General features: G+C 38.4%; 1 protein-coding gene across 3 annotated transcripts in view; it reads left to right on the forward strand.

The window, feature by feature from the left end:
• The first annotated feature begins 12,250 nt into the window (after nucleotides 1-12,250).
• SEMA3D (semaphorin 3D) overlaps nucleotides 12,251-26,317 on the forward strand; it is a 142,918-nt gene continuing 128,851 nt past the window's right edge. Inside the window, exon 1 of one of the 3 annotated variants that reach the window (XM_013180442.3) lies at nucleotides 12,251-12,510. The gene's annotated coding sequence lies outside the window, so the exon portion shown is untranslated. The remainder of the gene's footprint in view (nucleotides 12,511-26,317) is intronic. The other 2 variants (XM_013180441.3, XM_013180440.3) reach the window with 2 other exon arrangements.

Consider the following 26,317-nt stretch of genomic DNA (forward strand, 5'->3'; position numbering starts at 1 on the left):
AGATTTAGTGTGTAACATATACAGACCAAAACAAACAAACAAACAAACAAACAAAAAACAAAAGCAACAACAACAAAAAGAACACAGAACTACAAAAAAAAAAAAAAAGAACCACTATTCATAATGAAAAAAAAAAAAATATCCTGCAACCAATAAATGTTATAGTTACTGTTGATTTCAGTGAATCATGATTCAGTCCTCACTAAGCTGTACTAGATATTTGTTTTGGGGTATTTTGTTTCTATATACCAGTGATACAGAAAATAATGTATGGAAGGGGCAAAGTGACATAAAAAAAAACCACAGAAATAAAGCATCCTGCAGAGCTACCAGAGAGACCAAAAAGTACAACAAAAAGCTCCAATAAGCCTTCTGTTCCTATGGCCAGAAAGACTGACATGGAAAAAATAAATAAATAAATAAATAAAGGAAAAGGAAAAGAAGAAAAAAAAAAAAGAGAAGATTCAAATATTATTCGTTTTTGTTTTTAACGAGAAAATATGTTTGCTTTAATCAAATCCAAGAGTCTAGGGGACCTAAGCAAAATTCCTGTTTCTGGTTCCTCTAATTTAAAAACTACATAGATGTTCAAAGAAATAGCTAATCTTTTCTTCATTCTGGCCTCAGCAGATGCTATTTTTTTTTTCAAGTTTTAGAGGAAGGTGAGAGAATTCCTCTAAAGGACACATGCAGAACAATCTGCTGTAAGAGAAGTTCTGCTTAGAAAAATGTATGCCAGTTTTGAATGGTGCCCTCACTGAAAAATGGTAGAACTGAACCCTAAACCTACTCTTACACATCATCTTTCAAAACATATATTAGACCATGAACAAAAAATGTCACTGCCATTGTACAGTATCAGTTAAGAAAAATATGAGGTTTTTATTCTACAATTTCCTTTACATATTGTTGAGTTTCTGTCTGCCAGAAGATTATCTGCTCTTTGTAGAACATATGTAATTTGACAGTTGTAAATTCAATCACATTTTTCTTCTTGAGTGTTCATGGACAGGATACTGCACTTTAAAGAAATACTGTGAGACTAAAAATCAGAGGTCAATGAGTCTGGCTGGCTATAACTGAGTAGATTTAATTAAGTGGCTAATCCTGAGAGAACAATCATCTGCTGTTTCCACTGACTGAAGATGTGACTATTCAAGACATTTAGAGTCACTCCCTAAAAGTTGAGATTAGCAGTTGAAGAATCTATCGTGACCCAAGGGACCTCGGACTCAGGCCCCCCCCCTTTTTTTTTTTCAAAGGAATAGTGAAATGTGGCTGGTTCTGTATATTTTCCCTGAAGGACTCTATTGTGTGTTAATTATTTTGAAGACTTCTTATGTCCTGGTGTTCTCCTTAGGATTGCATAACAATGACTTTCTTGGGTTATGGTGCTCCCTGCTTAAAATATATTGAGGACCCATAGACCTTTGCTGCAGTGGTAGCTATGGTGAAAGGGTGCTACACAGAGGTCTTGATAAAAGGTAAATTTCTGCAGCAGTCTGCAGAAAGGGGATTCATAGTGCAGAGGTCACAAGGCAGAAATTCCCACCTTTATTTCTTTCCAGCTGTGTGGTGCACATGCTTCTTCCTGCTACCATGACTTTCAGTGAGTCAATGATTTGGCTTAAGTTGCAAATCCGACTCTTGATTGCTTTTAAATGAGAATATAATATAAAATTCTGTTCCCAGAGTGATCTTTCTTTGACTGGTTTTGTGTGTGCTTGTCTTTTCATTGAAAAAAATGACTATACTGACTTCTGCTAATTTCTTTCTTGTATAGGGTTTGCAAAATCCTCCATGGTTCTATCCCGAAATAAGCCTGATGTGCATGAGATGCACAGGACTTGATTCTTACAGCCACATATAAAAGGAGTAGAAATAATGGACATTGTCCACTACAAAAATACTTGTCTGATGCATGGTTTGTATTTTGTTTCATAAGTGGTGTAGTATCACAAAATCAGGCTTACATTTTTCAGTGAATTCCAGGCTTACAGTTTTGGAAAAGGAAGAATGTATCTCTGCATAGGCATCCAAAGATATTCCATAAAACCATGAGCACAGAACGCATTTCTACCGCAACCACCACAAAACCTGGGAGTAAGTCTCTTCAGATCACTCCAAAAACCACTTAGATCTTTGCCAAATCTGTTTTCCTTTATAGTTAATTCTAGATTCAATAAACATAAAGAAAAGGCCATCAAATGAGCAGAGTCTACATAATTTGCAATTAGAACATATAACTGGTGTTTCATAAAAATACAGATATGGTTATGTCTCTGGGCTGAATTGAAAAAAACAGTAGTTTTGAAATCTTGCACCTGCAATATAAATTTGCTGGATTTTTTAGAAACTTAAAATACTACATTACATGTACACAAAGTGTGTATTCCTTAGCTATGGTCCTTTTTTGAAACTTAGCTCCTGAACAATGTTGCCAAAAGAAACAGCTTTTGTGCTTTCAGACAGCCAACATCTTATAAAACCAGGCAGATGAATGATGTTATGTGTAAGGGATGAATAAAAATATCAAAGATCTGAAGTTCCAAACAGGCTCTGCAGGCCAAGAAAATGTATTAAAATTCACCCCGTAGAAAATAAAAACAAATAACATTGGGGCGAACCTGAGCATTTAGTACTGCAGCAGAAACTAAAGGCTGTGAACATTCCTGAAGCAGTATGATCTCTGATTTTGCCATCAAATTTCCTACAGTTTTTGAAGTGTGTTGCTACATTGGGTTTATTCATTGGCAATAAAGATATGAACCTATGGTTTGTGAAATTTGTGCTGAATGGGTATCTATATTGTTGAGACTGACAGAATTTAGAGCCTTGCTGTTGAATTCTCACTATTGAATTTGAAGGGAAGCTTTTACCATTGACAGCAGAAGACGAGGATTACATTCATAAGTTAAAGCAAGAAGAAAGTTCTTGATAACTCAGATGGATTGCCTTCATGATTTAAGTTATAGAAACATATGCAAAAGAATTTCTGCTTGAGTTAGCACTTTATAATTTAACTTCATGAACTCATTCAACTTAATTCCTCAGTGATCTCCAGCGCTATATCAGTGTACAACTTAAATAAAAATATATATTCCTTAATTTATGTAAATGAAGGAATTGGATCCAGCATTAATCAGCAAAGCCACACACTGATTTTAAACTTTCTCATGCCAGTAAAATATGCAGGTGAAAATTTCCTGTTCTTCAAAGCAGTTTCTGGTTCAATCTGTTTTTACTTATATTTATATAAAACATAAATATTGGTACCATAATGAAATACTTCAGAAAGGGGTAATCCATTTATGAGATGCTATACAAAGGCGCAGGAAAAATAATTATTTTTCTAGGCTACACCTGACTTTAATCAGGAGCTAGCAACTGACCATCAAAAATGATAGGAAGCCTGGCAGCATGCATTAAGAGGTCACCTGTGGGTTAGTTATGGGTAAGAGTCATCTCACAAGATTTTACAAATCTGAAGATAAAATTTCTTAGTATGAACTAGTTACCTACTAGGCTGCCTTCATGGGGCTCCTCCAAAGAAGAAACCATCTCACTTCTCTAAAACAGAATCATGTACTCTTTGGAGATGTCTTTTTCCCTTCTTTGACTAATATGGAGTCTCAGGTGACTAGAAGACACATAATGCCTTACATTTGTCTCACAATTGCATGGTTGGCTATTCTGGACCACCAAAGAATATCCCAAAGAAAAGACGAGAAGAAAAAAGGTAACTGAGTAATGGGAAGCGAGGAAACAAAAAGTTTCATTGGTATATTTTAAAATGTCTTATTTAATCACAATATTGTATTTTTTTTTAATAATTATTATTTTTTAAAGTCTACTCAGGAAAAGGATTGCTTTAATACAGAGTGATTCTGGCAACAGTCCTCACTGCTACAATACACATAGTGGAAGAATGTAGGAAGCTGAATCAGTCTCTGTCCCTCAGTCACATAAGTTACAGCTTGGATATATATTAGAGCTCCTTATGACCTTACAGATGCTTTTATTATGAACAATCACATCATATGTTTCCTTCATTCTTTAAATTTGTGTTTTATTTTCTATTGAACCCCAGACTTGAAATCTATCTTTTTTTTTTTTTTTTTTTTTGTCTTTCTTAAAAAATAAGTTCACAAGAAGCAATGTAATTCATTGATCCCTTTGACATCCAAGTATAGGATAGACTTAAATGCTCCAAGGTAAACTCAGAAGTTACCAAATATTTTCAGTTCTGCTTAGACATAACCTTGAGTTTCCCAACATCTGGATCTGCTCTGTTTCTTGGTTTTGCCAACAATACATTCATGTCTGGTAAATGGTCTACAGGGTCTCATGCACTCAAAGGCCTTCACATTTATGAAAGGATGCCAAAATAATTTGCTGTTGTGCCTTCACTTTCCAAAAATTGGGATGATGAAACATATTTCTACAACAGGGTTTGCTTTAACACTACTTTAAAAATCAGTCATCTTGGTAATGATTATAGTTATTAGCCATTGGAACCATTTCTCCAGGGACCACTGGATTCCTCTTTCTTCCAGTTATTTAGCTCAGAACTGACATTCTTCCTCATGAATAGGCTCTAGGTCAGCCAGGGATTGAAGGTTAGACTCAGATCACCAACTGAAATTCCTGAGTCAAGTCACAGATAAGTAATCAAGCCAGTTTTGGCCTTCTTTCTCTGTGTAAACTAAGTCTTATCTGACTGACACTAATGTGTAAGTGCTGAGTAGTTTAGATTGCTATAATTGAAAAATAATACTAAATCATGAAAATGATTCTATATAGTATCAGTAAGAGAAAGTAGTAGTTATGTTTCATTTCCATCCTTTTTCTACTGTGAATTTAATCAATAATAAACTACAGAAAAAATAAATCTGTAGATTGTTTTTTTTTGCACACTGAACTAAACTAATGAAAAGTACCCAATCTGTAAAAATTTTAGTCTTTCTTTTAATCTAAGGCACAGTTTTCCATTTTTATTATTTGTACTTGGGTTTCTTTGTGAACAGAAAGCACCTGGAACTGTGAATTGACTTGGTAGATGCAGTCACTTCCACCCATAAATGCAGTTTGTCCAGGTCTATTTTCAAAAGTATTTACTCATCGTAGCTTCTTTTCTATAGCTTCAGGTTCTGTTCTCATTGCAGTCAAGGACAAAAAGCCCCTACTTATTGAAAGTTGAAAGTTTGAAAGATAGTAAATTAGAGCTAGATAAGCCAAGCCAATTAACACACCACATTTCACCTCATATCAAACTGATAGGCAAGAAGAGATCTATCCAAACCACAATATCAAATGCTGACTCTTAAATGCTCTGGTATCCTCCACATTTCAGTTTAAGTTACAGTATTCTCAGCTGATAAGCCACTGAATATATAAGCATTTTTATAGATGCACATGGTTTCAATGATGCTAAACTTGTTATTTATTAGTTTTTTATTATTATTATTATTATTTATTTTTATTTTTGAGACATAGCCCTGAAGACTGAACAGCAGCCAGGCATAGCCACATGAAGAAATGTTGCTGATATAAACTGGATTAAATCTAGTATAAAACTGAATAAATGATTTCTCCTGAAAGGAGAAATAAACAAAATTAATTAAAAATCTGTTTGTTTAGTTTGAATAAAATATATTCCTGTCAGACTCTGAAGGTAATTTTGTTCAAGGAACACCAAAATGTGGTCACTCTGTTTCTAGGTTATAATGCTGAAATGAATAGCACCTTTCATAACAGAGTCCTCAATAACCTCTGGACTTGATCCTGAAAACACTTTGTATGTAATTATGTTGGCTTCAGCTGCACTACTTCAGGGTGGGTTTCACTCACTTAACTGTAGACATTTAGAAGTAGACATGTAGGCTCCCTCTGCAGTCAATGAAGAGATACAGAAAGAAAGCACAAGGAGGAAGTTGTGTTCCTTGTCTCCTCTGAAGTACTTTTTTTTTTTGATGAATCATTGCTTAGAGATACTAATTTCCTTCTATTTCCTGGATAAGGAGCCTATATGATTTGAAACCTAGTTTGTAGGAAATAAATTTATTTTCAAATTTGAATTAATATTTTTTTGCCTGGGATCCATACACTAGTCAACTATATGCTTGTGTAGAGAAGCAATCAGTGCAACATTTGACACAGTATATACAGTGGAATATACATTAGTAACAACTAATTCTTCTTTTGGCTAGAAAGGTAGCAGTTTAAAGTACATACAGATGCTGTACAACCAAACTTGGATGCAGCCTTGATGCAAATGGGAGTAGTATGTGAGAAGGACTCACTGCATCATGTGGACCAGAACCATGACAATGGAATGAAGGGGCTGCATCTCCCACAGAAACCAGCTCATCTGCTCACCTGACAATGTGGGCAAAACTGAGGTGTGCTCTCATAAAAAGTGCTGTTGAATTGTGAAGCAAGAAAAAATATAAGAATATTGTACTGGTATTTTCCCAAGAATTGCCCACAATACATTTCTAATTCAAAATGTAGCTTATTGTGGATTTTTGTGATACTGAGAATATGATGATGTGCTGCAGGGATTTTGCTAAGCTTTTGGGATTTGGTTCCCATTCACTGGGTTTAGATGCCTCACTAACCTCTTTTGGCTATGCTAATTTCCTTGTACAGAGAAACCCAGACTTAAACCTTCAGAGTCCCCCCGATCCACAGCTTCCATGAATATATGCCTGTCTCCATTAGAAATGATGTGGTGATCTTCAAATTCAGAGCCATTTTCCTTCAAATCTCTTGCACAGGTACTTCACAAAATGATTTAAACAGAATACTAACACAGAACAGAGGGAGCATGTAAACAAACACGCTATACCAAGTTACTGTTTTCATCCTTCTGAAAGTGCTGATAACTCTCATATTTCAGATGAATTTTATACTGACTTGGCCAGTAGCATATTATTTTAAGCTGTTAACAACAGTCAGTTCTCACTGGTGAAGTTATAACAAATTTAATGATTACAGTTTAAGGAAGAAAATACTTTAATACAATCCAAATAGTATTTATTGAGGACAATGAACATGAGTCCATGTAATGTACACTGTAAGTCATTAAGGCATGTGGTTTCATTTAATACTATTTTGCTTGTGAGGTGATCACCTGGAGTTAAAGTTTGCTCTAAAATGGGTAGGAAGCAAAAATATCCAATAATAAATAACAAATAGGGTGTGTTTGGGATGAAGCTATGTTTTAAAGCCAGAAAGAACATTTCTATCTATAGAACCATTGCTTGGATGTTTGTCTTCTGTTAACCACAAGTACATATTTTCAGTAGAAAAAAAGTGACTTTCAGGCATTCACAAAGATTTGTTCATGCTAAGGATAAACAGAACTAGATATCTTGTGTTCTGAGATAAGAAAATACATGGAATCTTTTCTTTTAATAGCACTCATGTTTTATTAAAATGAGGGGATATTTTATTATTGCTACACTGCTGAGGGGAACTGGAGTTCTCTGGACACAGCTCAGAGCTGAATTTATATTCCTACACTCCCCTGCTTGGTGCGGAAGCCAATAAATCTATAGGGCAGTTTTTGCCATTCAATGAAAGCAGGATAAGGCCTTAAAGCAATTGCTTCAACCACTGGTTTCGTTGGAAGTAGAGGCAGGAGGTAGAAATGCCTATCCTTAGAAATATAAGAGAAATACAATTTTTATAAAGTGGGAAAATGAGCTTCAGTTAATTTTTCATGGAAATGAATTTCTTGTCTGACTCATAAAATACATAGCACTGCAGGACCTCAGCAGTTGCTTTCCTTTCCAATCCAGGACACATGGAAATACAGCAATCTTTTTTCTAGTCATAGTATTTATTTTATAGAAACTAGAATAATATCCCAACCTTGATCTGTAGAAAACTTTTTATTCTTTTCACCATATTTGCTCCAGATCCCACATGAGCTGTGCAGCAAAGTTTAGACTGAAGTCAGTGGAAATTGTAGGTGCTTCAGTAGACGGTTACAGATCTTCAAAAGACAAGGACTAAACAGTGGCAAGAAAGTACCTATAATAAGATGTTATTTAATTTCTACCTAGGCCTGTGACATGCTGGGCTAAGTTAAATGTAGTGAACTCCAATGGAGTTTGAACATGTTCTGTAATTCAAGATCAGATGACTAAGGTTTGAATTATCCAGGAATTTGGCAGCAAGACAAATCTGGATGTTCTACTTTTACCTAATCATTTCAGGAAGGTTTTGTCTGATTTTATGTAACATCTTATACTTTTCTATGCACCTTTCATAACAGTTTCCTTTTGTCTCTTTCTTTTTGGTACAACAACTCAGTGAATCTGGATTATCTTTTACATCTTATAGCAAAGAACTAAGTGAAACATGCTCTTATTTGAGACCAGTAGAGTCTAGAGATGCCCTCTTTCATCCGCTCTAACCTGCAGTTTAATTTCTCCTGAAACAATCTTTATTGCTTGCTGAGCTTCTTCACAAACCTGAAAAGAGTGAAAGAGTCTTGACTTCTGCTTTGATTGCATCTTGTTCTCAATGCTTTAAATAAGGCAGAACTTGAGATGATCAGGTAGAAACAAAACAAAACAAAATAAAAACAAACAAAACAAACAAAGTGGAGTGGGACAAGTGCTTTGTCTTGCTCTGGAGTCCCCAGTCAGCCTAGCTGAACCAGCACAAACCAATGTGCATACTCTGGCTGTTCCTATTTTGCAAGGCAAAATTCTGAGTTGAAAATGAAAAAAGCCTTTACCTTCTGGTGGACTGCAAGGTGGCTGTTCAGTGCCTTGATAATACCATTACAACTTTTTTAAACACCTGTATTTTAATAACTTTATTATATATATATAATATATATTTATATATCCTTTACATAGCCCCCCTCCATCAATCAGCACGAGATACATTATTGTCAGTGGTAATATGCCTGCTGTCTTCAGAGAACATTGATACAGATTTTTGGACAATGATGAAGTCTGAATTTGACTGGATTGTAAGTGGAGGACCCAGCTTGCCCAAACGCCTGCACAGTAGATGTGCTTAGTGACCTAGTCCTCCCCAAGGAGACATATTTGGTGGCTGAGTAACAAATACGGGTACCTGAACTTGAGTGGAAGAGGTGGTTTCTGCCCTCATCTGATTGACCCCCCACTCCATCCTTCCAGAGTATTCAATCAGAAGAGATTCACTAAGCACAATTTAGCCTTTTTTTTTTTTTTTTGGCAGTCAAACAAATTTAATAAATTTAAGCAACAATAATTTAAAGCATTGTGCAGTGCTACAGAAATTTCTGTCACTGTTTGCAGAAGCACAGCACTCAGCATAACAGCAAATGCCTACAGTGTGGCAGCATGATGTGTCATGTTTCTCCTGCAGCCTTTACTAAGAGACCATGTATCTGCTTTGACACTTTTCTTAGATGAAAACTGTTTTCTCTGCAATATGCCGGTTTGACATTACAGTAACTGGACAGTGTTCAAACTTATGATCAAACAGAAAAGGAAGGGAATAGAAATTAACAAAAACAACTTACCTCTCTTCCTAAATTTAATTATTTTCTAAATATCCATTTGGTCACTTAATTCATGTTTGTACTACTGTTCAATGAGAGAAGAAAAAGGGAGATATCTGATGTTCAACTTTTGCTCTTTTATGAGCCACTCAGCCTTACAGGAAATCTGAACAGTTGCCCAGGGCACTGGGTGTGGAATTTGGTCTTAGGGGAGCCTCAAATAGCTATGAAAGAAAGAGAAAAAGAGAGAGAGAGAAAACACAGTTTTCAATTTCATGTTTGTAAGAACCTGTTGAACACATCTTCCACCCAACACTCAGTATTCCTTCTGTAGGACAAATAATGTAATCATCATTGCCATCATTATAATCTTCACATCTTCACAATATTGTAAAGAACTTTTCTCTTCCTATAAAAACTTTAGCTAATTTTGGTAAATTTGGCAGAAATTCCTATAACTTTCAGGGCACTTCTAAGACCCTGTAAGGGGCAGATACAGCCCTGGTCAAAAAGGTCACTCAGAGAGTTTCCCAATATTGCTGTACTTACCTACATTGGGATTTTCTGAATAGTGATTTAAAATACAATGCCAAGAAATGTATTAATCATTTAAAATGACACTGTGCAGATGGTGAATGTCTCCTCAGCTTGTGTCCATGGTATGACTTTGTGTAACTTTGTTGTACAGCCTTAGTAATAGAATAAAAAGGCATGCTCATACTGTGCTCTCTGCACAGAAATTTTTCTTTCCCTGTTTTCATTCAGCAAACAGCCACAAGAGGGCATCTTTTTCTTGGTTTCTTCCACTTCAATAAATTAAGAGCTTAATTATTTCCCAAATTCTTTTGTGTAATTCTTGAAAGATGAATCTTCTGCTATTTATTCCACTAAGAATATGTGTTCTCATGATCTGCAAGAAGGAAAAGCAGCTCTTAAAATAAAATCATTTCCAAAAAGGTTTTCTTTTACACTTCAGAGAAACTGCAAACAGCTTCAACAAATGACTGAAGGGGACATTCACGCTGATTTGTTTTTCACTTGAGTCTGAAATATCTTCAGTACATGAAGCAAGCAGTACATTTCAGAATTTCTTCTTTTTACCAGGACTTATGCTTTCAGAATACATCAAAGTTCAATTATGTAGTTTTATTGAATGCTACAAAAATCAACAGGGATTTTCTTTCCGTCAACCTGCTCCTCATTTTCTCTTTGCTGATCTCCTTTGCTGCAAAAAGCAGTTACTAAAAAAGTGTCTGTGATGGTCAGTCAGGATCCGGAAACAAGGTGAAATGCAGTAATTATTCAATAGGAATTTAAAACATAAACTCTGCTCTGAACTGCATCCTACCTATCACAATGATAATTTTATCAAATCTAGGGATTAAACCAGTGGAAAGTTTTGTTGATGATAATGAAATGAATATGGAAAATCAGGAATAGAATCAGGCCTCCCTTTTGGAGGCCTTAAAACAGAAGAAATCAAAGGCAGCTATGGAACAACCTGTCTTTGAATTGCTCCATTTATTTTGTGGGCATATGAGACACATGTAGACAAGCAGAGTCTGTGTATCTCCGTGTACAGAACTTACAAAAACAACAGTTTAGTACTGTAGTAACAAACTGTTTAAAAAACTAGATAAAAACGTGTCAAGCCAGCTTTTGATGAATTAAAAAAAAAAAAAAAAAAAGGCATTTAGATTCTACACTGTACACCGAGACCACCCATCTGACTTGAATGGTAGGTGAGGATGAAGTTCTGATGCCATGGGTAATGCAGTGGAAACTCCAATATATGCCTCTGGACTTCTTTGATTCTGCTGTTATTTCAAGGGAGCAACAGTTGGGGTCTGTTCTGCAACTGAGTCACCAGCTGAAGACTTTCAATCTGAGCTCTTCACTAACGGAAACGCAGTTTTTGAAAGAGCCCCAGTGTGTCTTGTCTGGAAGGGTCTGATACTATCTGTGCCATGTGTTGAATGGCTCTCAGCCTGTGGGCAGAAAGGCTCTTCCTTGGGCAGCCACAGAAGGAAATGTGTTGGGGAGAAGGGTTTGGTGTGGGAGTGGGTTAGTCCAGGAGAGAATTTCTCTCTTAGGAAGTGGTGTGCAACATGCGAAAGCTGGAGAACCACTGATGTAGCATATTCCATGGGCAAACAAAAATAAATGCAAAAGCAAATGTATCCCTGGCAGCTTTGCACAAGGGCTTCCCATAAACGTGCACCAACCCCCAGCACTGGGCCACTGCCCAGCTCTTTTCTCCTTATCAGAGAGTGTGGCAAGCTTGCCCTTTTTTTTTTTTTTTTTTTTTTTTTTTTTTTTTTAACTCCCAGTCTACCACCTAGTGACCTTCCCTGGCAGCAACGTGCCATGGGAATAAGGTGAGAGGACCTGAGGCTGCTTTAGACTTTATGATCTGGACCAGCACCTGTGCAGGGCGAGTGCAGTATTAGGGTGAGATGCTCCTGTTGCAAACGCACAGGGGATCCTGCAAGAGCAGGCAAGGTCTGTGGTCCAGGGGAAAGTGCCATGAGTGCGCGAGTCCCCTTGTGCCCGATCTCAGCGCGGTGGGCATGCTGCTGCCGTGTCCGTGGGTGCGCTGAGCTGCTTTTCACGGAGCAAAATGCCACCCCGAATACTGCCCGGTGGCCGGGGCTATGCCCGGCTCCGGGAGCAGCAGCAGTGGGTGTGAGGCTGGGCTGGCTGACATACACCCACACGCACACACAGCCACACACACACACACACACACGCCAAGCAGCCCATTTGCTGGAGGGGTGTGCATGTGCGTGCGAGGGAGTGGAAAGGGGTGGCGGGGATGGAGGAAGGGAAGCCAGGGGAAAGTCTGACACTCGGCGCAGAAGGAGCGAGACCCTCCGTCGCCGCCGGCGCCGTCGGGGAGGAGCTCGACTCTCTCGCAACGCCTACCAAAACCCAGCCACCGGCCCCGGCCCCGCACCGGGCTCACCCTGCACCTCGCCGCCGCTCCGGCTCCCCGGCAGGTACCAGGCGGCCCCCGCGGGACCCCCGCCACTTTGCGCCGCGCTTCGCCTCCGAGGAAAGGGGTGGTGGTGGTGGGGAAAAGTGCCTGGGGTCCCTCTCCCCACACACACACGTACCCGTGCTTGTCCCCCCCCCGGGGGCCACCTGCCCGGCTGTCATCCAGCAGCTGGGAGGCGCAGCTGGGATGCGGGGCATCCCTCGGCTCTGCCCCGGAAGAGCAAGCAGAAATGGGGTTTTGGGGTCGGGGCGAGGAGGTTGCAGTTTTGGGGAGCGGGGGTTGAAGGCTGCGGGGCTGGGTGCGGTGCGGAGGGAGGGAGAGGGTTGGGTCGTGCAGCACCGGCACCCTTCTGCTTCGTGTAGGTTTCTGGGGGTATTGCAAAGGGCAGGGTGGGGATAGGTGGCTCAAGTGCATCAGCCAAACTGTTGCTTGCTGGAGGGGTGGCAAAATCCCTTCTTTCCCGCAGAGTCCTGCAGAGTCCTCCAGCGCTGCCATGAGCGCGACTCTGCTGGATGTGTCCATCACTTGGAGCAGCAGAGCACCTGGTTGGCCTGGGGTGCTCGGTGGAATGAGGTTATTCTTCTTTGGCACTGACAACTCCTCTTTCGCTTTGTGCAATAACACAAAGGGGGGTAAAGCTCCTTGTTTTGCAGCGAATATTACAAAACGAAAGTTGTCACTACTAGAAAGGAAACATTTCCGAGAGCTTTAGGTAATTGGTGACTGTACTGAAGAATCATAAAGCAGACACCTACGTTTCCTTAAAAATAAAATAAAATAAAAATCCTTTTGGTTTGAAATGGCAATACTTGTCCAAGAACAATAGAGATCAATGGGGCAATGTGACCATCAGCAGAGAGCACTTTGCTGAGAAAGCAGCAGCTCAGCCCTGCATCTGTGGCTCTTACAGAGGTCATGAAGATGCAGAGTACAACTTTTGCAAGGATTTTATCATGCCACTTTCTCTTTTTTACTACTTAACTTGCTGATCTATGCAATAGCTAAAGTGATTTGATTTTGCTGTTAACCATTAGTATGTGATTTACTATAATGTGCAATATTTTAATAGCGTTTTTCAAACTCTCATTAGTATAGTTGATGTGACTTTCATCTGCCTTTTAGTTAGCTCATTTAGCTTACTACAGGCCTGATCCAGAAAAGTACTGGTCATCGTTTCCTGCAAGGTGTATAGGGACCAAGGTCATTCCCAGCTATCTTTCTGAACAATCTTTCTGAAGAGGAATTTGGGTATTTTAAACCATAATTATAGTCTTACTGCCAGACAGAGGTACCCAAATTCTGCAGATGTCATACCTCTTCTTTCTTAAAGTTTCCAAAACAAGTCCTGCTCAGCCTTGATCAGGCAGAGCAGCTTGGCTTCACTTTTATTTGAACTTTATTTTGGCTTGGACATCCAGACTAGTCTGAGATCCAGGAACTAAATTTACTTTCCTTCTTCTTGCCACTGGATCAGTCCAACAGGGGTTCTCAGGGCTGGGTGAACAGAGTGGTAGGTGCACTGCTGAATACAGAGATGTGCCTCCAAACCAGGCAGAGGGCTTGGAGCTCAAGTCTCCCGCAGAGCGTATGAAGGCTCTGCCCATGGCTTGCTTTAACCAGAAATGGAAATAGCAGCTTCACTAGAACCCTCTGCCATGTCTCAAAAGATAAGAATCACTGCTCACAGGACAGTCATCCCAGGAAGACAGAAGTGCCTTCAGTAGTTCTAAGTAAAGTGAATAAATCTCAGAAAGATGGCTGGGCGGGTAGCTGCAGTCAAAGTCCCTTGAAAGGCAATACCTGCTTTAGAGCCCCTTCTCAAGCACCAACCTCCACCTGCTTCTCTGCAGCTGTTGTGCTGACAGCCTATTTTAATTAAGCTAGAATATAAAATGGAAATTCACATTGTTCACTGTGAAAGAGCCTTTTAAAGCGTTTGAGGATGTTGCATTGTTACTACTTAGAGATTCATTAATGACAATCAAGCAAATCAGCATTGTAAGCACCAATGCATTATGAAAAGCCGAGCCAAAAAATGAAACACTCCCCCAAAAACCTGCCCTTACTTTGGTGCTATCAGGAAAGGTATGCTCAGCATCTCTTTCCCTGTTCTATCACAGAACAAGTGGAGGTGTAACTGTCCCACAAAGTCAGGATCTTTATGGTTTAATTTGCAGAAGGTAATATTCACTGGGAGTTGCTCTGCGAGCATGCTGTCAGCTTAGGGTGGTAAAAATAATGATGTATTACTGGATTCTTTTTTAATCTTTGTTTGGTGTTTACTCTGGTTTTACTTTTTGCTGTTAAAAATAGAGAAATTGTGATCTCAGGTGTCTCTTCACCATGCACCACTGCAATGTAGACATCCCATTTACCTGAGGCTCTGGAGAGGCTGATTCATCAGCCAGTAATCAGCTGAATTCCCAGCACATACCAACATTTCTTTGGCTAAAACCCCTAGTGCTGGAATTGGCCACCCAGCCACCTCCATAGTCTTTGAGGTTTCCTACATGAGGGAATCCTTTGGTGCTGGTTAGGCAGGATTTCCCACCGCGCTCTCCTGGCAAGGCAGCCTGCGGGACAGCCAGAGCTATATTTGGCCCATTGTCTTTTTAACACGGGGAAAATGCTTAAGGGGCATGCTGAGTGTAGTTAAATCAAATAGATGCGGTGAATGTGTGATATGTTTGTTTTCCTTGCTTTCTGGACTTTTTCCAACTGCGAACAAGCAACAGAGAAGCTCAGAGCAAAGCCATGTCTGAGAGACATGCAGTGTGGTGGCTGTATTTAAACTATGAGTGAAACAAATTTTTGCTCCATGGGTGTGCTATTTTCATCTTTTTTATACTACTGCCTCTCTGTCATGCTTAACACAATCTCCCCCCCCCCCAATATTTCTGTCTGGGTTTCATGTATTTTATAAACTAAACAATGGCAATGAGTCAGTGCTTAAGTTATCCCTATGTAAATCTTTAGCCCTTTTATTTTCCCCTCTCTATCCCTCTGTATTCAGAAAGACACCTCTCTAGTATTGTTATTTTTCACATCCTAGAGGCATGCTGAGTGAACATCCATGTGTTATCTGACAGTGGGTGATAAAAAAAAAAAAAGGGAGAAAGAAAAAAAAAAAAACCTTCTCTTCTACTCTCCCCAGTTTAGATGGATTCAACGTCACATGGAGGGGATCCAGGATGAGTCAGAGAGCAGTACTGTTGTCCAAAATTCCAGTTTGTGTTACAGCTGGGAGGCAGCATTTAGCATCATGTGGATTTATTTTCTTTTAACGGGAACTCCAAAATAATTTATGGAAGTCATATAGCCTAATGAGCAGAACAGATAACAGTAAGCCAAGAAGAACCTGGATTCCCATCTGGGTTGAATCATTGACTCAATTTGACTATCAGTGTGATGGGTGTGGTATTAAAGCCTAGAACATTATATTGACCTTAACTAAATCATTGCACTTCCCTACAGCATAACTGGAAAATGTGATTAAGATTCAGAGCTCTTCTGGTACCTAACAGTTTACTGAATAGTCAGCTTCACTGCACAGACCAAGCACACTGCATTACAGACATTTATCTGCAACCTTAATTTGCTGGGGGATTCCTAAATGGTTTGGGGTACATATGGCTAAGGATAAATTTGTGCTGTGGATCTTCTGCATACGTGGGGACCTGTAACTTGTGAGGACATTCTGCACTGCATGAATTTCACACTGTATATTACTCAGCTTTGAGTAACACGTATCCCTTTTGAACGTCTTTTTTTTTTTTTTTTCTTCCTGTGTTACTGCTGTAAACACAAAGAAGAGTTGTGTGAGCTTTGTCTTTTGATGTGGTCAGTTTAAAAGCTAAACAAATATCCAGAATTAAACTGTTTCCAATCTAGTTGGTCAGTGAATCAGGAGCCTTGCAGGAAGCAGATGTTATGCAAGAGAAAATAGACTAAAAATTCCTGTAACATCTGAGCACACTCCGATGATATGCTCTTTTCCTTGTTGTTGTTTTGTTATTTATTTTCTTTCTGAGAGGAGGAGGAGGAGGGAAGACACCCATTTTCCTGGAATGTCTCCTTCCAAAACTCCTGAAGACACTGCAGCTCTGAGTCTGATCTCATCTTGCGTCAGCATAACTCAAGACTACATGCACTGGAAACAGAAAACGTAGGATTAACTGAAAATTATACAAAACTAAGGCTGTCATGAAATGAAAGACTTGCGCCTGTTCACAGTTAATCTGTATTTAGTGACTTCAAGGGATTTAAGCATGTGTTTAAAGACAGACTGTTGTGTAAATGCTCTCTTGAAAGAAGTACTTTCCTAAAGTCTAAATCTAGAGTGAGATCAAGTCTTTTAAAAGTTAAGTGCAGTCCTGAGGGCTGATGTGGCCAAATATTCCAGCATAATCTTGGCTAGAATTTTAACATTTTGAACAGCTAGATGTAATGGTATGTGCCTACCTAGCTTGTTATATTCCCCTGGAATTTATCAATGACACACTCCATATAATTGTGGTTACTTTTTGTCCGTTTAAAATCCTTTTTTGGTTTTGCAAGGGAAAGACTGCAAAGAGGGAGAATGTAAAAAATTCTTTCTCAACCCAAACCAAAAAAGCTTGCTTTTTTTTTTTTCCTTCCACAATGAAGAATTAAAACAATGTCTGTTGCTCTCATGCTTAATGTCAGAATCTCTGCTAAATAATAGTAAGAGGAATATGATGAATTTTTCATATGGAACTTATTCCCTGTAATTTTATAATGCACATATGTGAGGTTTTATGAAGACTTATACTAAAAGGCTTTAGAAGAGTATAATAAAGGAAAACTGTGTTTGTAACATCCTTTGGAATCAAAAGAGCTGAACAGCTACAGTTAAGAGAGTAAATAAAATGAAGAGGCAATGACAAATAAGATTTACAGAAAAAACAACAACAACAACAACAAAACAGCCTTGGCTATAAGGTTACGCCCCTATTTTTCTGACTTTCTTTACAATCTGTGCCATTGCAAAGTGTAACATTCTTATATCCAATCTCTGATTTCTGAAAGACAAGTTCCACCTGCATATAAAATACCTTTTTTTTTTTTCCAAAATACTTTTTTTTTTTTAAGGCAGGTGCCTGAGAACCTTTATTAAGGACATAAATAAATCTTCAAAGTTACTAGAGTATGTTCTACTTACAGTGTGATTGTGTATTGCACCTCTGAAGATCTGTTGTTGTTTAAGGAGAGAAGACACAGTTGGGGACAAATTATTTGCATCTGTTTTCCAAATTTCTTAAAACATTGTTTTTTCACACCAAAAAGGACTGTGGTGGTTTTACTCGGGTGGGCAGCCGAGTTTCACCATGGTAGGAAGTGCAGATAAAGTAGGCACATAAAGTAATGATTTATTACTTCTGTTTGCATAGTCTTTAGTTGCAAAGCAGTGTACCTTTTCTCATTCAGAGAAGGTCATAATAATTTATTAGTAGCATTGCAGTAGCATTGGTCCCAGTCCACAGTGAAGGTCCCTGTCAGTAATGTAATGAAGGTGCTCTTGTGTTGAGCACTGGTGATGTATCTAATTAAACAAACAAACAAAACCACTTACAACCAAAATGTAGGGCAAGAGTCAGCAAGCACAAAAAACTGAGATGAGAGTTCCTCAAGAAAACAAGTAACAAAAACTGTTTTATTTGGAAGAATAAACAGAGGTCTCAGCCTGTTTTTCTGTTGTTGAATAGAATAAGCATCAGGGCAAAGTTGAATTTATAATGGCATTATGAGATCCCCTATTGTGAAAGATAAATAGCAAATTTGGCCTAATGCCTCAATAAATTAATTACATTGAATTAACCTGAGTTTAGCAGATTAATTTCTGAACAATGCAGCTTCAAAGAATCCACTTTATTTTGGGGAGGTATATTATAGGGAAGTTAGAGGATTTTCTAGAGACACAAAGTCTCCACATGAACAAATCTGGAATTCTTGGATCCATTGAGCCATGTAATATTTTGAGTTGGAGACTCTAAGCCTTTGTGTTTCAACTGGAGCAGAACTTGTCTTCAAAAGGGAAAACAAAATCTACTAGAAATACTATGCAGAAACACAAATCTAACAGGAAGGAGAAAACATAATTCTTTTTTTTTTTCTTTTTTATCTGTGGAGCAGGCACACCATTTTTTATCTGGTTTTCACATATCTGAGCACATAAATAGTACAGACAGTTGGTGTCATGTCATTTGCTAAAAGCAAAAATATTGTAAGTCATTTATCTGTAGGAAAAGGCCTATTGAAAGAACATAAATCCAAGCATAAAGCTGAGCTAATAAAAGCAGATATATCTATTACCTGTTTTCCTCCCCTAAAACTGAAATGTAACACTATTTTTAGGTAACAAGTTTTTTTGTCAATGGTTCTTTAAATCTGCATGTGTTCATTTCAGAGTTATAATTAAATAAAATACATTTCCTGAATGGGATCCTTCATGTTAATTATAGGAAAACCATCCAAAAAGAGGTGGGCATTAATTTAACAACAACAGCAAAAAGTACTTTACATGTCCCATTGTTGGGATATAGTCTGGAGCTGAGAGTCAAACTTCTGCTGCAGGCTGGAGAAGTGGAGAGTGTCCTTGGGAATGATGGTAGCAGAGAACAATCATTGTGTTGAAAAAAAAAAAAAAAAAAGTTATAGCATGCTGCATCTTCAGTTGGTGTAAATTAGAGACGCATAACTGAAATTAATGGAGTGGTTTAGTGGTTTGTAATAGGTAAAGGCTGTCCTATCTCTTCAGAAGGACTGACTAGCTCTAGCTCTAAAAGCTGAAAAAGGACATCGGAGATTTAAATAAACTGTATATACTGAAAGCATTTGGGGGAGTAAAATTATAAAGAGAAGCCAGAGACTCAAGTAATGAGCAAGAGTTATCACTTCTTGTGCACTGACTCGCTGATTGTGGCAAGATCCCCAAAAGTCAGAAGTCTTGAGGGATGACTGCAGAAGCCATCTTGCAGGAAGTTAGGAAGAGCATTTAAGTCCTGAGCCACAGATTTAAATGCCTAAGTCCATTAGGGATCCTCAGTCATGAGCTCTACCAGCAGATAGGTGTCTGTGTAGGGTCAGATGTTTTCTTGTGTCAAAATTAAAATAAATGAATAATAAAAATAAATAAATAAAGGGCTCTAGTATGTATTTCGGTGGTTGAGGAGCCTTCTTTTGTCTGAGGTGGCACGGAAGTGCAGATTTTCCAGTGTGTGCCTGAGCAGTGGTATTGCTTGTACTTGGGAGTGTGGCTTCTTCAACTCTTGTGGGTATCGATGGCTTAACAGAAAGGGTCCATGGCTTGACATGGTGGTTAGAGCATCATCTTTCAGGGATTTATATATCTGGACCTGCTCCAATTAATATTTTGGAAATAGGTGGTGGTATTTCGTGTTTGATACTGAACTAAACTATTGAGTCCCACTAGTACAATACCACCTGTCCCTGAAGGAGGGTGCTAACCTCAGGGCTGGTGGATAAAGTGTAATGGGAGAGGTAGGTATTGTTCTGGTGTCAGTCTGTGGGAGAACTTGGTACCCTTGGGGCCCAGCCTGGCCTTGCAAGTACGGTGGGCAGAGCAATGTCTCTTTTCAAACACCACAAGCACTGAACAGCTTGAGATAATCATGACCTTGTTTTACGTGCACCCAATAGCTTGGTGCCATGGGGGACGTGCTGCTAAGAAAGTTTGGATGCATACAAAGCCTTGGTAGGTAGTTTATATATTGGTTTCTAATACTGAACCTGGGAGGCAGAAGAGTCAGTTAAGGTCACAAATCTCTGTTATGAATTCAATCTTACAGCTAAAATAATTTTAATAGGCAAGGGTGCTTTGCATAACTACTGCCTGAATCATTGTGGTCTCTTGAACTGCTGTCATATATGATATATGATGTTAGAACAGAGGTTTTCTAAGACCTGATGAAATCCAAGGTGTTCTTTTTAAGACTCAATTCGTTGTTCTTTTAAGTTGAACTCCAAATTTTAAAGCTTTGAGGACCAGAAGTAATATTTTAAATGTCAGTCTCACCTAACTGAGGAATAAATGAGAGAATTGATGCTTCTCAGAGAATTACTAACATTGTCCATGTTTAAGGACCTTTTAGGCCCTCTTTCTAGAGGAAAAGGTGCATTTACTTCTGCTGTACTGTGCTGTCTTTTTAACATGAGTGTCCTGGGTAATGCTGTTTGCAGTGTAAAGATTTGTTCTGGAGTTACTACTCTGTGGTTATAGTCCGCTAGTGACATCTACAAAAAGCAGACATATATTATCTCACTAAGCTGCCTCAGCTTGAAAAAAAAAGTAAAAAATGAGTCTATGGTAAAGAAATATCTTTCCCAATATGACACCCAGATAATGCATACACCTTTCAGTGAAATTATGGGAGTTTTTACATGGGAAGAATTTATATCATCAGATCAAATCATTATAGACTGCTGAGGGTGAAGACTAATTAAACTCACAAAATAAAATATATGTGAGTGGGGAAACAATAGACTGGTATTCTTATGGTATCCCTCTGAATATTCCTGTGTCTTCTTCCCCCCCTCCAAAAACAAACAAACAGACAAACAAACAAAAAAAGATTTATACTTCTAACTACAAATCAAATATTATGCTGTGATCATGAACTGAAGCTCCTGTGTCCTTTTCTTCCCGTGCCTTTGCTACAATTCATTCCTTTCCTTAAAGGCAGCACAAGCACCAATATGAAACTATTACCACAGTGATTTATTTCCTCAACCATGCTTAAAATCAATGCTGGTTACTTACTGTATGGATGAATTATTGCGCTTTGGTTCTTGGTAATGACAACTTTTCTTTTTTTGTTATTTTTGGTAATGACAACTTTTCTTTATTTGTTGCTGTTGTACATTGACATGTAAGGATGAAAAATAAATACTTAGGCACAAAACATTGTTGGAAGCTCAAATGCCAGTTTCTGCACTTTTTCACAGCCTAAGAGAAAAGCAGGAGTTACGTGCAGCAAACAGTGCAGGGAGCTTGTCTCTCTTAATCCCAAACATCTGTTTTGAAAGCTAAAAAGAAATACAAATAAAAAAATAGCAGAATGAAATTGTCATATTCAGTTTACCATCCAAGGTGATATTTTGCTTCTTTTATCCTGGCTTTTCTATTGCCCTGGGCCTGTGCTGGAAGCCAGCATGTCCTGTGGTACAGCTTCATTCCTCCTAGCTGGAATTGCCCGTCCTCACCTCTTAGCTGCAGCAGGTTTCCAGGTGGTTTTGAGGCACAGGACATCCTGCTCCAACCTCCAAACTCTTCTCCCCTCTGAAATTTCATTTCCTTCCTGCTCCAGTTTAACATGCTCTAGTGCTTTAGTATAAAACTCCCAGCAGGATACACAATTAATTCCCAGAAGTGGCTCTGACATGATGAAAAAACTTCACACCCTGAGAATGCTCTGCTCGGTAGCAATCTTGCCTGTGTGGTGTTAACAGATTTCAGATTTCAGGTCTTGCGTCAGGTTTTTGTGACAATGGTAAAAATGCCTTTGTGATAGCATTTATGCCACTGATATCACAGGCACAGCTGTTCTGTTGTTGGTCAGTGATGAAATATGGATAGCAATTTTCTTGGTACAGACAGGCTGTATTTTTATTTTTGTCCTAGGTTATCAACCCGTTTTAATGGGACTAAAATCTGCCTTAATGAGTGATGTTAAAAACAAAACAAAACACCTTTCCATCCATTCTGTCTTTTCCTTCCTCCCTTCCTTCCTTTCCCTGCACACAAGGTAAATGCCACTTAAGTGATGTGAGAAGAACATTTTGGAAAGTGTTTGAATTGATTATGTTTTGTTTTCCATCCAGGAATTCACATGACACAAAGGAAAGTGGTATATGACACCTCCAAGATAAACTGTTAGACTGTCTATAAAGTGTTGCAGTCATCTTTATAAGTGAAATGGCATGTGCGGCCAGAATAACTGGGACACAGTGACTTCGTTTACAAGTAGCATTGTTATCTGTGGTACAAGCATCAGCAGAGAATACCATGGTCAATTGTGATGTCCTTGGGGGAAATCTCACAAGGCCTAGCAGTAGGCAATGTAATATTCCTACTGTCTGTTTTCATTCTTTTCTCAACAAAATAGTATTTTGATGCTTTGAAGGAATGACCCGTTTTAAATTGTACTGTCTCTCTTCATTCATCTTTGAGCCACATGGGAGAAGAGGTGTGAGCACAAGTGGTTAAAAGTTGAAAAGATGCTGCCAGAGGATGGAGAAATCCATGACTGACATCTGTGGAAACAAAGATTGTTCTGTGGATCTACTAAGGGCCCTGAGGGTGTTACTTTCAGATGGGTCATTGCCTCAGTCATTGCCTCCCGTGTTTTCTTCTAGAAGATCTGTAGCTTTTTTCCAAGTAGTTTTCTTAGATCCCACTGATGACTTGTAGTCTAAGCTTCAGATATATCACATTATGGAAAGCGTTCCAGGCTTAACATGCATATATGCCACCACTCAGAAAGAAAACCAAGTGATACTGTGGAGGCAGCAGCAATCATTCAGAGCTCTTCTTTTTGCACATGCTCAAGTTGAAGATGTGGCCTCCGTCCTGTTTTTTTTTTTTTTTTTTTCTTGTGTGTCTGTCATTTCTACCTCCTGCTTTTCTCTTAGGCTGGCAGAAAGTCCCAAAATAGGCATTTGAGTTTTTGGCAGTGTTTGTTGCCTAAGTATTATTTATTCCCTACAGAGATATGGTGGTGATTTGTATACAGTTTTGAAGCAGTGTGTTCCTCTTGTGGTTCACATAATGTAGTTTGGGAACTCTGATGCAGAACAAACATGTTTCCTTGTTCTGAAACTGGCTGGTTGGACAAAATTTTCTCATTTTGGTGTAGGAGGTTTATCGTTTTCAATTTCAGAAGACAAGTGCGGCAATACAGTAGAAAGGATGTTGCAGAATCTCATGTGCTTGATGTCCCCAGATGCTGAATCCTACCTGGAAAATAAGTGCTAATTCATAAGCAAGCTACTGGATCCAACATAAAGGCAAATGTGTAAAGTTCTGCAGTCTGTTTAATATAGGAGTTGGTTATATTTCCCTCTAACAATATTGTCTAGAAAACCATTTACAATTATTTGAACATCTTGCTTGAAAGAGGCATGATATTTTTACCTGTATGTTTCCCACAAGCTATGCTTATAATTTCTAAAAACAAACAAACAAAAAGCAAACAAACAAACAAAAAGAAAAATATGACTTTGATGATAATTCATTGTTGATATAGTATTGTTTTGACTAACTACAGTTCAAGGCTGCTGTCCTGGAAGGGGAGAACTACACTTGTGCTTTACCAGAAATTGTTCTACCATGTTGTTTGTTTGGATAATGTGAGGCCGTCAACTTTGCTTTTCTGTTTCACTGTACTGAAATAATTTAAATAAATAACAAAAAAATAAAAAATCAGCTAAGATAAAATGAATAGAACCTATTTTAGAAATTGACATTTTACCAAGGTGCAAGTCTCAGAGGGGTCAGGGGATGTGTTTAGCATTCAGCATTTTTCTCCAGGATTATTCTAAGAAACACGTATCACCCAGTACTGAAGCCTGCTCTGGTCTGATAAGGTTTGTCTACATGCGGAAGTCAACATGCTGTTAAACTAAAGTTTAACAGTGTACACCATGTATCTGCTTCACATTAACTCTCTGCATGATCTGTCACAGGGTACATGTCCTAAGTCTGCTCTCAGTATGAAGTAAGCTGCTTTCTAATTAAAAGCCTTCAAATTTGTGATTGCAGAGTAGTCAGTGTGCTGCTAATAGATGTCATCTTATGTTTGGACTCTCTCTTGTTGACAAGACCTAAATATTTCAGTTTTAAGGTCTTGGTCAGTTACTTGTATAAGTGTAACAAACAATATTTGTGTACTGTACTGTGATACAAAGTGCCCAGATGCTACATTTCAGAACAGGACTCTGTGCTCATTGAAGTGAATATGCTATTTTCACTGACTTTAGTAAGAAATCCAACGTTATGTTCATGTTTTCACTTGTTTCACAATAACACCTAAAAATCCAACCTGGAATTTTTTCCCCATTCTACTATTCCTGGCATTAACATTTAAGGATTGCTTAGAGAAGAGCAATAAAAATGAAAAAGGAGACACTGAGTCAGGTTTGATTTATGAGGAAAAGTTAAAGGATTTGAGTGTACATAGTTAGCTTGAGTTTGAAAAAGAAGAAGACATGACGTTAAATACTTCAGAAATTTAATTCCAAAAATAACAGAGGATTTGCTTAATGTTAAGGACATTCCAAAGGTTAGGATAGTAGCTCAGGAGACTTGGGGTTAATTCCATGACATACGTCCTTAGGCAAGTCATTTCTGCTTAGATCCTAGCAAATTCCTAAAGACATCCAACTCTCACTTCTTTGTCATCATCTTTGGATGTTAGTCAGATGATACTGAAAAGAATCTAATTTAGACAATTAACTTGTTAAAAACCTTTGTGTGTCTGGATCTTGACCTCTACCTGCCTCAGATATATATGTCTGTAAATGGGTAAAAACTACCCTATGTCATAAAAAACAGAGCGAGAATAATGGGTTCGGAAAATATGGGTGATCAGAAGATGTAAAAATGGGAGTCATGTAGATATAACAAGCAGAGAAACTAATTAAGATGGTATTTATTTCCCTTCTCTGTATTCAGTACAGTGATGAGGTGCTCCAAAGGGCAATGCATCCTATTTGGGGACAGTATCTCAGGCAGGAGATGAATTCACCCCAGCAGTGCCTGTCTCCATCCTTTCTGGAGGGATTCAAGACAACACATGAATTTTAGATGGTTGAAAGGAGCCAAGATGAATGTTATCTTAAGAATAAAAGGATCAAATTGCATCAACTCAGCCTGATTTTAAGGGGGAAAAATGCTTTTAATGAGTATATTTGCTGAAACATTCTTTTATAAGAATTACAGGAACCACCTCAAAGAAGTTATATTTTCCTTCTCTTATATATCGTAAAACAATTCAGGAAGTCTTTTATTAAAAACTAACTACACGATGGAACTCCCACTTCTCCAATTTCTGGTATACAGTTCTTGTGCAAACTAGAAACAGACCAAAAGTGTTATGGTGAACGCGCTACCAATGAATACTGTACCAAGTTAGATCTGTGTGTCCCAGGTTACCTAACAGTACATTTGAAAATCAAGGGCTTTATAACTAAAAGGGAGCTGAGCAATTTAGTAAATCTGTCCCTAATGTCTCATGCTTTAATACAGCATCCTTATGCTAGTTAGAAATATCTCTAGGTGGTAGCTAGTAGGAAATAGCTACCTCTTAGAAAATGATATTCAGAGAATATACAGTTATGGGCAACACGAGTTTAAAGAAAAAGAAATATGTAGAAAAATTAGAATTATTCAGAGGAGACCAACAATAATTCTGGAAGCTTCTATCAGAGCAGCTGGAGGTCCATGTGCAAAGAATCTGTAAGATGCTGGGGCTGTGTGGAAAAGTTCATCTATAAATACTGATGATGGAGATCAATATGACCCATCTGAGGTCCCTGTTAACAGACACAATTGCACAAGTTTGCATTTCAAAGGAAGAGGAGCTATTTGTTTATTCTGCTGTAGGCGGTGCTCGGTAATAGAGTCCTCCCTAGTACTATTAGTTTTGTTACCCTGCAGGACAGCAACATCTCTTTGTGACTAGTTTACTCTTTTTGGTTTGCATTCTTCAAAGAAAAGTCCTGCTTTCATGCTTTGTCCCTCTTGTTTTGGTAGCTCCCACCTCCTCCTT

This window comes from Anser cygnoides, chromosome 1, assembly GCF_040182565.1.
Source record: "Anser cygnoides isolate HZ-2024a breed goose chromosome 1, Taihu_goose_T2T_genome, whole genome shotgun sequence".
Lineage (NCBI taxonomy): Eukaryota > Metazoa > Chordata > Aves > Anseriformes > Anatidae > Anser > Anser cygnoides.